This window comes from Thermobia domestica, chromosome 3 (assembly GCF_964235325.1).
Source record: "Thermobia domestica chromosome 3, izTheDome1.hap1.1, whole genome shotgun sequence".
In the NCBI taxonomy this organism is placed as follows: domain Eukaryota; kingdom Metazoa; phylum Arthropoda; class Insecta; order Zygentoma; family Lepismatidae; genus Thermobia; species Thermobia domestica.
The window spans coordinates 166272380-166286051 of record NC_137456.1 but is presented as its reverse complement, the minus strand read 5'-3'; positions in this window follow the sequence as shown (position 1 = coordinate 166286051).

The following is a 13672-nucleotide window of genomic DNA, read 5'->3' as shown; positions in this document are numbered from 1 at the left end:
ATCCAATTACCGTAAGGATTGTGCAGGGCTCTTCGTCATTTCGAAGGAGGTATTGCCCCTGCAATCCTTTTCTCGCAAAAACGAGAAAACCCGTATTTCCTACTTTGAAGTCATCTTTGCATCGGCAGAGTTTCGTTTCTTTAAAGTAGCCCTCTTAATCAAGGGGATCCTTTTTTGTAAAGGGGCCGTTTGCCCCCCCCTAACCCATTTTCCGAAAGAAACAGAAAAATACGTGTCGATTTATTTTCGGTCTAGTATATATGTACCAAGTTTAACAAAAATCGGATGACGAGAAACCCTTGTGAAGCTATCTCCTTTACACTTTCACTTTTTGTACTTGACGGGTTTTTGCCCCAAAGTCTTCAATTCTTCAAACATTCGCTTTTATGAGTTTTCTCCCTTGTAGACCTCAGAAATAGTACAAATCAAAATTCTATCGCGATCCAATCTGTTGCAAGTGTACCACCATATATCAAACTAAGAATACGCATCTGGCGAACAGATAATTTAAATCCAAAATATGTAAGTTCATGTATCAAATTGTGTTTGTATTATTATGATGCTTAATTTTGAGGAGTGGCGCCTAGGTCAGAAGAAAAAAAATCTAATACTGCTTTTGTGCACGATGTTAATTCGGCAGCCAAACCATATGTCTGCCTCTGTTCCCTTTCAGCACAGAGGAAATAACAAGTTATTTCCTCTGTGCTTTCAGCTCCAAACTACCGAGGTGACTACGAAAGCTTTTTTCCTTGTGGAAATACGATGTTTATAGCATTAATATAAGAATAGTCAAAGCAATGATGTGGGGTGATCAATTGCTAATATGTACAGTAAATGGTAGAAACAATGTGAAGAATGCAGTGTGATACGATTTTCTTAAAAGGAGTTTGGAGAATTTTAGCGCAAAAATTGTTATATATACCCGAAATACAATATCATAGAAATCTTACATTTATAATGCGTATGCCGACAAATTTTCAATGAGTACAATTAAGAGTGGAAGAAATGTATAGGTGCCAATAGAATGTGATCTTTCGCCGTACTGGGAGCCAAATTTTCAAGATAAAAAAAGCAATATTTATAGCTATAATATGGTGGCTTATTTTTGGTTTGAATTGATACACTACTTAAACTCTTAAAGTTTCTGGTCTAATAATATAATACAATAATCTTGCTGATATGCATCTAGAATATGTGAACTGATAGAATACTACAGATTATCTTAGTTCATTTTAAACTAGAAGAATAGGTCTTATCAACATTATTTTTATATACAATAAGTATTTTGCTTATTTTGTCACCTTTCTTTCACTATTCCACTAAATTAATTTGTAGTTGACAGTAAGAAACTGCAATATGAAACAGTGTGGAAATTGAAGCACTTCGGGGTGGGGGGAGAGTTAGTGCGTGCCTAAAATATACTTGTACTAGGGGAGTACTTTTGCAGACTAGGCGGTAATTTCTCAACGCATTCCAAAATAAACTTTTTCTCATAGGAAAATACCCCTGTACCACTGGCTTATTTAGGGGGCTATCAGGCTCAAGCTACCCCACGAAATAAATTTGTTAGCTTTTCGCTGTCCACGTACCTACAACAATAATCCTTCTTACCATTTCTAAGAATTTCATTGACTTTCCATATTCTTATTGTTCAGAAATAATACTGTATTTGTCAAATTTCATTCTATTTAAGAACTGCGATTTTTTTTCTTTCTTTCATCCATTCTACTCTTCTGTTTCTTTTTTTAGTTGTTACTTTCTTTCGTTTCTCCTATCGATCGTTGTTAGTTGTGATTCAAGTTGGACGTCGTCAGTATCACAAAACCTAAAAGGAGTTGATAAGCGAAACTGGTGTTCTACACCAACTTGCACGGATATCAACATAGGGCCTAACAAGGTACTGTTAAGGCTTCTGTCTCATGTTTGGTAAATTGTATTACTGGGTTGGACAGTAAAAAATGTTGTTCATATAAAACTATATGATCTATCAAAAGCATTTGATACTGTGTCTCATGATATTTTGTTTAAAAAAAAGAAAAAAAAACTAGAAGTCTATGGTTTTGACAATGACAATGCAGCTCTGTCGCTTCTTCATTCGTACTTAAATGGAGGATTTCAGAGAGTTGTTTATGAAAGAAAATAGTAACCTGTTGTCTGTTAGACACGGAGTGCCTCGTGGACCTATTCTTGGTCCGATTCTGTTTATTATTTATATGAATGACCTTCCTTACAATGTCGCTTCACCCTTCATCAATAGTTATTTATTTGCTGACGATCTCAATACCTGTGTCAACTCACGGCAAAAAGACTCAGTTCAATCTATATTAAACATCATCTCAGATATTATTAAAGACAGGTGTATTTCCAAATTGCTTTGTATTAACTCTAACAAGGTCAAAGACTTGGCGCTTACATTACAATAAGAAAAATTCGAATGCAGAACTTTAAAAATATTCCGTTTCTTTTCTGGGGTTTTTAATTGATATAATTTGATTTAATTGATATAATTGTTATAATCTAAACTGGGACGACCATATCCTTAAAGTTGAATCTAGAGCCAGTAAAGGAGTTTAAAGGAACTTAAAACTGTTCACTATGCGCAAATTCATAGTCATTTAAGTTATGGCACGATACTTTGGGGTCATCAGTCCTCCATCAAAAATCTATTGAAAATACGAAAGATATGTGTAAGATTGATACTTGGTCTCCCTAGTCTGCACATTGGTCTCCCTAGGAATTATGACAGTTCCTGTAATTTTCATATATCAATGTTTGCTTTATGTCAAGGAAAACAATCATATTTACAATGAATTAGGGTATTTTCATACATATCAAACTAGAAACAGGAACCATTTAGGATTATTGAGATGTGAATATGGTAAGACACAGAAAACCTTTTATTATATGTCAATTAAATTTTGTAATTTTCTTCCTATATTTTTATGAGAACTTCCATTTCTGGCCTTTAAAAAGCAAGTTTAGAAATTACTTATTAATAATTGTATGTATAGTACTGACGAACTTTTCGAACTCAAAATTGATAGTTAAAATATTTTCCTCTGCTATACAGTGATTTTTGTTTATACATGTATTATAGTATGTTAAATATGTAGCACTAAACTTTTTAACTTTTAACTATTTATTTCTGACGGTTGTAATACATCTGATGTTTTCAGATGTTTCTGCAATAAAACGTCTTATTATTATTATTATTATTATTATTATTATTATTATTATTATTATTATTATTATTATTATTATTATTATTATTAACGGGACTTTAGTTATTATAGTAAAGGATTATTTACATAGTTTAGTTATAAAGAAAGGTAAACGTTTGAATTAAACAAAATCAATAGGAGGGGGAATAAGTAGCCCGGGAAATTAGGTAGACCAAGAAGATGCTTCCTTTTTTCTTCTATGTATAGAAGAAAGGGTTAGATTCACTGCTAAATTTTTGTGTGTATGTGATATGATACACATCACATATGATCACATGTGTATCATATCACATATGATTCACCAGTTTGCAATTCTTGCCATTAAAACTGCAATCAGTATATCTCAGCTTTAACTTGTCTCAACATTTTCTTTCTATAGGGTCAAATGCTTCAAAAATGAAACATTCGACCCTATAGTCCAAAACAACTTCTTTTAATCTGAAAATGCCAATGTGAAAGTATCAAATTCGGGAAAATTAACATCAGGTCTTGTGAGATCATACTTTCAAGAGGTTTTTCTCCAATGTCTAATGTAAAGTCCACTTTGTGATTAGATTCGTGGAGTGGTCACAATTCATCAACTTTTCAACCTATTTTACGAACAAAAGAGTACCTCGAAATAGAAATCCTTCTGCACTAACAACTGGTGGATTCAGGCTCTTGATGTGTGCGTCTTTAGGCCGTAGAAAAACTTCTTGAGACGCTTTACTGATATTGTCCTCTACAACTATAACATAAATTTACATCTCTGTAATAATGTAATTTAGATCCAAATCATTGATTCATAATCAGTTTTCTTCTCCCAGATTTGCAAATCTTGTTAGATATGCATGATACAAAAACAGTCATTTGGAAGAAGATTGTATTGCATTTTGCGATTTGTTGCAGTCATTGCTGTAATAAGGTGAGCTTAGTCTAAACGATGTTTATGCATCACACACTTTTTTTTTAAACGTAGTATCATTACTGTGAAGCGTTTTCTCAATAAATTCATAATTATAACTATTGAGGATATATGAAGTTCTGACATAGTGAGAGGCAAGGGGAGTCACTATACATAAGCAACCCGAATAGGGAGAGATGCAGAGACTAACTTTAATCAAACATTCCGTTAAAATAAAGGAGTTCCAAATCAATAGAAAGGGGTTTCAAATCAGTCTACAACCTTCTCGTAGTAACCCTGCCAACTATAATTGTTCTTGGCTAACTGCAGAGAATTTCAAACCAGAAGACATTTTGTAATTGTAATTACTATAGTGGATCTGCCATTTTGAATTTTGTAATTTTGACGTCAGATTCTGAATTAGTTGTCCTAAAAAAACCCTGGCAGTATGTTATCTTCTATATTAAACTATTCTTTTCTGCCTATGCTTGGAAACCACTCCTAGCGTTCAAAGGGTAGTTTCTACCCTTATATCTTCACCATTGGCGAAACAAAAAAGTACGCGTCAATTATTTTTCGATGTTCTACAAGTGTGCAAAGTTTCTTTCAGATCAGAGAGTGACACTTCAGTAAGTCTCCTTGTTAATATATTAATAGACAATCGATTAAAATATATATAATTCTCAAACTCAGATGGGCAATTGCCCTCCGAAACAAAATCCTAAATACGCCACAGCCCTGTACAATATGGAAAAGGTTATGATTTCTCAGTTCACAGTATTTTTCTCACAAAAGACTTGAAAAATCAGTTTTTCTAATGTACATTTATGTCCAAAATTATTGTCGCATGTCTATAAATATGTTGATGTAGGAATGTAATTTGATAATGAATTCGCCCGGTATTTTTTATAATGTTAATATGTGTATAATAGACAAAGACATGTACTGTATGTGGCAAATTTCATGTTAAAAGAGCCGTAAATAAGAACAATAAAACGAAAATAAAACTTTCTTGTCCATTTAGCAACATTTTGTTTTACTCATTCTAATTTTCGTATTTATAATTCTTCTCCTATGAAATTTACCACAAATATACATTTCTCGATTATAGACATAGTATCAGTATTAAAAGTACTTGCAAAATCATTATCAAATTATACTCTTACAAGAAGACAATTATAGATATGCGACAATCATTTTGGACATGAAAGTACCTAGCGTATAAAGGTGCTTGGATACTCTCTGTGAGAGGGTCTCCATAAAGTATGCTCATAATTGCAATTTTGTAATTGTAATTGTAACATTGTACTCTGTCTTCTTGGAGTAGATTTCATTTCCATACAGATTCCTTAGTAGTAAGTTGAAAAACTGATGATTTCTTATTTGCTTATACATTTAATTTTTATAATTACACATAAAGGTTTGATGTTATTACCAAGTTCCCGTCCTAGAAAGTACAAAGGGAACGAGGTTCCGGAGAAGTGTTCAGAGGTGCCTGAGAATTTCCCCCTTTCCCCCCTTCAATTACCACACTGATATGAAAGTATTTCTTGAAGCTTTCAACACGGCTCAGAGAAGGGAACCGATATACAGTATGACGTTAGCTGAAGCAGTTTGTCTTTTTGGCGCGAAGTAAGCAGTGTATTTTTCCGTTGTTTGAATCTTTGCATCTCCGTAGCTAAAATATATTTTTCTGATATTTTTGGTAAGTCTTATATTGAAGACTAGTTCTACACAATAGTATCATTAAATTACTTTTTATCAGAATCAAGAAGTAACGAATTCCTGTTTAGAGCTTGAGGCTGTCTCGTCTCAAATAGGTGCCGTAAGAGTGATGTATGTATCTCAGAAAGTGTATCTCTTTACCTCATCACGAAAATTCTGCCTCGTCTCGTGAACAAACTATCTTTGTTCAAAAAGCTTTAGGCCGGAGCTAACCACGCATCACCCATCTGCGTTAGTTGTATTGTCTTAAAAATAATAATAATAAAAAAAACTATGATGTGGCTCCAACTATTCTAACATGTAAATTCTTAGGAAAGCAATAGAAATAGCCTTATCATGAAATGTTTAATTGTTAAACCTAGTTCATAATACCACCCAGAATGTTTTCGTCAAATACTGTATAAAAATTATATTTTTATGAAAACAAGAACACCAAAACATAAGCAATCTTGTAAAGTTAATTGAAACATTATAAAAATTAGGGAGGAAAAACATTTAGGTCTCAAATATAATAGTAAAATTCAATAGATTATATATATATATATATATATATATATATATATATATATATATATATATATATATATATATATATATATATATATGTGTGTGTGTGTGTGTGTGTCTGTGTGTCTGTGTGTGTGTGTGGGTACCCTCTCCCCTAAAAAAATGTAGAAGAAACTGGAGTTGGTTGTGACCCCCCCCCCCAAAAAAAAACAGCAAGATAACTTTGTAGACTTTTTTCCTACAATTTTGAAAATTTTTGTCTTCATAATATATGTAGACTTTTAGCTACCCAATTTATTCACAGTTAGCGTTATTATAATCATTATTATGGATAATTAAGGTTTGATTGTATAATTTTCAACGAAAAATTATATTCTTCAAAAAAAAAATCTCATATGTAGAACTAGATTCACAAATCTTGCCCTGTGGGCACGCCCTAAGTTATTGAATATATTACAGAAAGAGACAAAGTAATTTATAGAAACTCACAAATTTTCCTTCCTTTTGTCTTTTTTTTCCCCCGTTCCAAAGGACTTCTCTGGGATTAAGTTGAAACTGCACTAAACCATTATTATATTTACTTTGCAATGATAAAATGCATGGAGTTCAATTTCTTTATCTATCACCACAAAACGCAGAACACGCATGATTATGTGGTGCCACAATATTAGGGGATTTTCTTTATACTTTTCCTGGTCTCGAGTGTATAGTTTGTGAAATATGTATTGATATACATAATTCTTTCCTGTATAATTGCCTTTAAGTTTTCTTTTCTAATCGTCTGAACAATGCGTCACTGGAGGAAAAAATATCTACGTTGATCAACTGTTTCACATACATTACTATCTATGTAGAACAGATATTTTGCCCAGAAAGCAAACAGGTAGGGGTATATTTATATTTACATAACCAAGCACGCGTTCTGTTTAGCCTCCTGAAAATTCAATCTGGAAGTTCTATTCGTATCTGCTGGCAGAACATCCTGAGTGTAGTTTCACCCACATTTTTCTCAATTCCTTGGAGTGAATGCTGGAATAGTGCCTTTGAAATATAAACAATAATTGACTTCCCTTTCCACTGCTGATGTTAATGATTGTGAATGATTCCAGAAAAAAAGATTTTGATGAATATTGACTATCAATTATATTATTTTAGGACTTAGAAAAAAGTGAATATTGATATCTGCCTTCCTCTTTCTTCTTCTTTCACTGCACTACAGCTCTTAGCCGAGCCTTGGCTTCCGTAAGGATCTGCTTCCACAGTCGTCTGTCTGTCACTGAAGATTTCCAGTTTCTAATATTCAGTTCCCTAGTATCCTGTAATACTGAATCCCACCATATGCTTTTTGGTCTTCCTCGGCTTCTATTGCCGTTACTTCCTCTTCGAAGATTCTTTTAGCTACTTTTTCTGTTGGCATTCTACCTAGGTGACCAAGTTATTTGTACATATGTAACTATATCTTCGCTCGTGATTGTATTTACTTCTATATGGATTATTTTCCATCTCGTTGGTCCAAATATTTTACGTAGAATTCTTCTTTCGAAGTTTCCTATTTAGTAGCTGTTTATCTTGTTCCCGGAGTACCCAGTGTTCAGATCCATACGTTTCCACTGATCTGATTAATGTCTTATAAATTCTAGTTTTGGTTGTTCTAAAAATCTCTGCGGGTCTAAGCAAGGGAAGTAAAGCGAAATAAGCTCTACTTGCTGCTGTGATTCTGTTTGATATCTTGAGTTTGATCGTCTGTGACGATAATATTGTCAACATGTAAGTGAATTCATCTACCATCTTATAGGGTCCCTGGTTCGGTCCCAGCTCGCATTAAGTGAACTTTGCGGTAGACAAACATCGTATGTGTGGGTTTTCCCGAAGTTCGCCCGTTTCCTCCCAGTTTCTTCATTCCACCATTTCATTAATTTCTCATAATCACCGTCTCCTTTAGCCTAACCTAGGACGTAAAACTCAAAGATTTCATCTACTATCTGGAAACTGTATCTGTCAAAAGTAATGTTTTTTTTTCTATTTTTCTTCGAACTCCTGTATTTTTAACTATGACTAATAGCTTTGTTTTGCTTTTATTTACTGTCAGGCTCAGTTCCTTACATTTTTCAAGTTAGTTTTAGGAATGCTTGTCTGCCTTTCAGTTACATAAAAATACTATGGTTGTTGCTTCTTTGAGGATAACCAGTTTGTGTTTGTGCAAGCATAGAAGGATAGTGTTTTCATTTTCAGACATTTTTATATTACTAACACTTACAAATTATTTTAGGCTGATTGCAGCTCATAAATTCCAATATTTTTTTTTTCTGAAACTGTAGGCAAAACTTACACGAATTGTATCCGGGTTTTCCGTGCCGAACACGCATACGTTACCCATATATATAGCTACAAAGGAGTTAGCTTATGCTAGTATGGTAGGGCTGCCAGACATCCCGGTTTAGTTGAAACTGTCCCGAATTATGTGATATATCTCCCATGTACCGAAGGAATTCTTCCAATTTCCCAATATTCCGGTTCTCTTTCAAAACATGGGTTAATATTATTAGTGCGATATTAAAAAAAAAAAAAGAAAGAAAAAAGAAAAAGAAAGAAAGAAAGGTGCTTTTATTTGACATCGTCACTGAACTGATAAAAATAATCTAGTGTCTGTCATTCAACCTATATTTTAATTAACTTGTTAAGCCCCTTGCCCTATTATTTAATTAATTCTCTGATATTTCAGCAAGAAACAGGTACATAAGTATAAATGTACAGTAAATCTTCATACCGTTTTCCAGAATTATAGTCTAGAAATATTGAGTTCTACGGCCTATCCCACAACAATTACAACACTATTTTCCTTTTACAAATCGTAAAATCTGAAGTAGAAAGATTAGAATAAGGTAAAACTAATTCCTAAATATTAGTACCCACATTCTTACTTTATCATGATTTAATGATAAAATACAAGTTTAATAGTTTTGATTTTTGTTAGGTCTACATTAGTATTAGAAGAGTGCTACTCTTGTGAAACATACCTCATGATATAACTCTCCAATAATACATATTTATACAGTACTCATTTTAAAATTGAATTAGCATTTCGTGAGAAAAAGAAACAAAATATTTCACTAATGGCGACCACAGTAACTTCTCCATTTTTTCTTTCAGGGATTCGTGATTTGTTCATTACTTCGATTAACCCTCGTGTCTTACTAACAGTCATGGGAGGTGCCAATCAAATCACTGTAAACGCCATTTATCTAGATAACCAAAACATGAAACGAAAACTCTTAAATAGTTAATAACAGTGATTACATTCGTTTAAAAGCTGCCAGTTTACAGATCCATTATTAAAGAACAGTCACGTGTGCTTCTTTAACAAAACAATCTCTCATAAGGAATTGTGTACCTTTTCATGATGGGTTGTTTACGTTCGTATGTGTTGTATTTGTTAGTGTGTATATTTCCTTAGTAGTCACATGGTTGTGTGAGCGGCATAAGTTATAAACTGAAGGAGGGCTTCAAGCCAGAAATCTTGATTTTTTTTTTTTAACTTCCTTCGTTGCTTGCTGTGTATAGCAAACGTGATTTGACCCACCCACTTTCTTCACGATATGAAGACATATGTGCAGAAGGTTACATACATATGTCTTCATATCGTGAAGAAAGTGTACACAAGATTATATACACAGAACAGCAGTTAATTTTACAACTTTAGCGACGGTTAAGTACCAGTAATATATGACTGCACAGTTTCATGTAAATGAGAAAAATTCTCCAACATACGTTAAATACCCTTAACATTTATTATTTAACTAATAATTGTTAACGATTTCTTAAGCTAAATAGATGGTTCTACTCAGAATGTAACATTGATAGTATTTGATTACACATTAATTATGACGCTTGATGGTAAAACTGTCTATTAAATTGAGATACAAATTAAATAAATTTTAGGCATTGAATACACAGGATTTTTTCAGGAAGCAAAGTAACATTCAAATTAAACTAATTAAATCACGTATACTTCGAGATTATGGAGGATATTGCTTACTATTATTATATACCACGACCTTGAGTGCATCTTTGGTGCACATGGTCCTGGGTTCGATTCTCGGCAAGAGAGAATTCAAAAATTTTGAACGCGTTACCTTAAAAGTTGCAGGTTCACGTTCCATATAGTCTCGTTGCTGAAAAGAGATGCTAACATTCAATAACCAAACCGAGCAACAACCGTGATTCGAACCCGGGGGAGTTGGTGGGAGCATAGAGAATCATGCAAGATCAACCCTAATAGTATATAAGCTCTTCTCCAGAGAATTATCGCGAGTGGTCCTAGGTTCGATTCCCAGTGGGGACACTCGGTCTAAAAAGTGTAAAAGCTTTTTAAGGCCAGCTATCTTGAGTGAGATTTTCCTGGGTTTTCCTCATTCACACCAGGTAAATGCCGGGATAGTACGAGAGATAACATACACGTTCCAGGCCGCTTCCTTCCCTTTTCTCGGATACTGTGATTGCCGAGGGACGTTATCCCTCGTACGTGATGGGCTAACATGGCCGTACATGCCGAAAGCCGAGAAATGTAATTTCTAATCCCTAATCCAGGGAAGTATCTCGCCTCCAAGAAATCTCGATTACCGGACTAAATAAAAGGAAAGAAGAAAAGAAAAAGGAAAAATAGAAAGAAAAAAATCTACTTTAATACCAGCCATATCTTCCCAGCATATTCAAAAAATTTGTTATGAAATACATGTGTTAAAATAACCATTTTTAACTCTATGACGTCACAGTTTCCGGTTTCTGTATTGAATAAACCACACAGAAAACTTGGAACAGACGAGTAATCTGTCGTTGATAAAAGACAACGTTGACAGCTCAAACAAGAACATGGATGGTTCAAATACGCTTACTTGTGAATCCGTGACTACTCGCACACTTCCAACACCCGTTTTATTCCATTCTCCTTCTTCCTCTCCTCCTTTCCTTTGCTTTAGTTATGTTTATTCCCTCTCCAATTCGTGCTCCTACGTCACACTTCGGCCAGTTGGAAATGTCTTTATTTTTATTTAAAATGAAATGATTTATTAATGTTATACAAGGCGTCCCACTCGTAAGGGGTCCCGGGAAAAGTTATAAAAATCTTAATAAAAGAGAATATGAAACCAAATTTGTATATGACATATCTTTATAGTTGCGAAATGAAGGTACATTACAAGAGGTGCTGGAAATGACTTCCCCTACAGGCAATCACGGCCAATACTTTGGCAGCAAATTCACGAACATGCAGCACCATGTTGAACTGTGTATACCTAACCATCAAGAAAGGATCTCACTTGTGGAAATATAGTAAAACAGTAAATTTCCTATATAAGACGAGTTCTTGTAACATTAAGATACAAATATTTCCAAAACACCAATGGTGTGTGGTAACCAATTGCTAATATGTACAGCTATTTGGTCTAGGAATTAATTCGTGCGGGTGGACAAGAGATGGCGCAACGAACGGAGCGTCCCACAGTTCCGTGTATCCACACATGTGTTGCAAACCCCTGTCATCGCGTATCGTTCGTAGTATAGGGCAGTGGATTAAAGCGTCAACAACACCAGTTTGTAGTTAAGTGAACATGGCGCAATTTGTGCCTGATAAAGTGTTTTTGCGGGGTGTCCAGCTGCATTACTTTAACATGCAGAAAAGTGCGACTGAAAGTCATCGTATTTTGGTGGAAGTGTATGGTGACCATGCTCTAGCTGAGCGAACGTGTCAGAAGTGGTTTGCACGGTTTAGAAGTGGTGATTTCGGCTTGGCAGACCAAGAGCGAGCTGGACAGCCAAAAAAATTTCAAGACGAAGAATTGACAGCATTGCTCGAGCAGGATTCGTGTCAAACGCAGGAACAACTTGCAGCAGCATTAGGCGTTGATCAAACAACAGTCTCCAAACGCTTGAAAGCCATGGGAATGATTCAAAAGATGTCATATTGGGTTCCACATGAATTGAAAGACAGAGACGTTGAAAGACGAAAAACCATTTGCGAATTGCTGCTTCAACGACAGAGCAGAAAGGGGTTTCTGCATCGAATTATTACGGGTGATGAGAAGTGGATCCATTACGAGAACCCTAAACGAAAAAAGGCCTGGGTGAAACCAGGTGAATCTGGTCCATCACAACCAAAACGAGATATTCACTGTGCAAAGGTTATGCTGTGCATATGGTGGGATATGAAAGGTGTGGTGTACTATGAGCTGCTGCAACCGGGTGAAACTATTAATGGAGAACGTTATCGACGACAATTAATGCGTTTGAAGCAAGCTCTGGCCAGAACACGACCAGAATGGGAGAACAGACATGATAAACTTATTGTTCAACATGATAACGCTCGCCCACATGTCGCAAAACCGGTCAAAACCTATTTAGAAAATGTCGGATGGGAAGTTTTACCCCACCCGCCGTATTCACCAGACGTTGCTCCTTCGGACTACTACTTGTTCGATTGCATGAACAACGATTTGATTGGACAGCGGTTTACTTCTTCAGAAGATATCGAAACATGGGTCTCTGACTGGATCGCTTCCAAGGATGAGGACTTCTTTCGCCACGGAATCCGTACATTGCCTGACAGATGGGCGAAAGTGGTGGCTAGCGATGGACAATATTTTTCTTAAGGTATTTATGTATTTTGTGTTTGTACTACAGCTTCAATGTGTGCGTACCAACCGCACGAATTAATTCCTAGACTAAATAGTATTTACAATGTAAACAATCTAGTAACATATGTTTTTTTTTAATTAAGGACATTAAAGTTTTTAGTGCGGAAAGTACTGTATCGTAACAGTAGTATAATAAATAACACGGAGAGTCCCTACATTATAATATTTAAGCTGATAAATTTTCAATGTGTAGAATTAAGAGTGGGAGAAACGTAAAAACGTCAATAAAACATGCACTTTTAAAGCACTGGGAGCCAGGTTTTGAAAATAAAAAAAAGCTATGTTTATAGGCACAACATGGTGGGCAGGATATTTTCACTGTGTGTGTGATTTATTTTTGATTTGAATACATGTAGGGGAAGATGGGGTATTAAGAGACACTCGGCGTAATAAGAGACAAAAGTAATTTAATATATTAACAGTTTTCAAGTCACATTTCTGATTCTTTGTGTATATATACATTGATACTTGACAACACAATAGAATATTATTTTATTTCTTCCCAATGTACAGGAAGACAGCGACTTTTTTAAAATTTCAGCTGTTGGCTCTTATTACCCTGTATGGGATAATAAGAAACGCTGCCAAATTTCTTTCGTGCTGTGACTTGTTATTAAACTGGGGTTACAAGGGATATGCCTAAAATG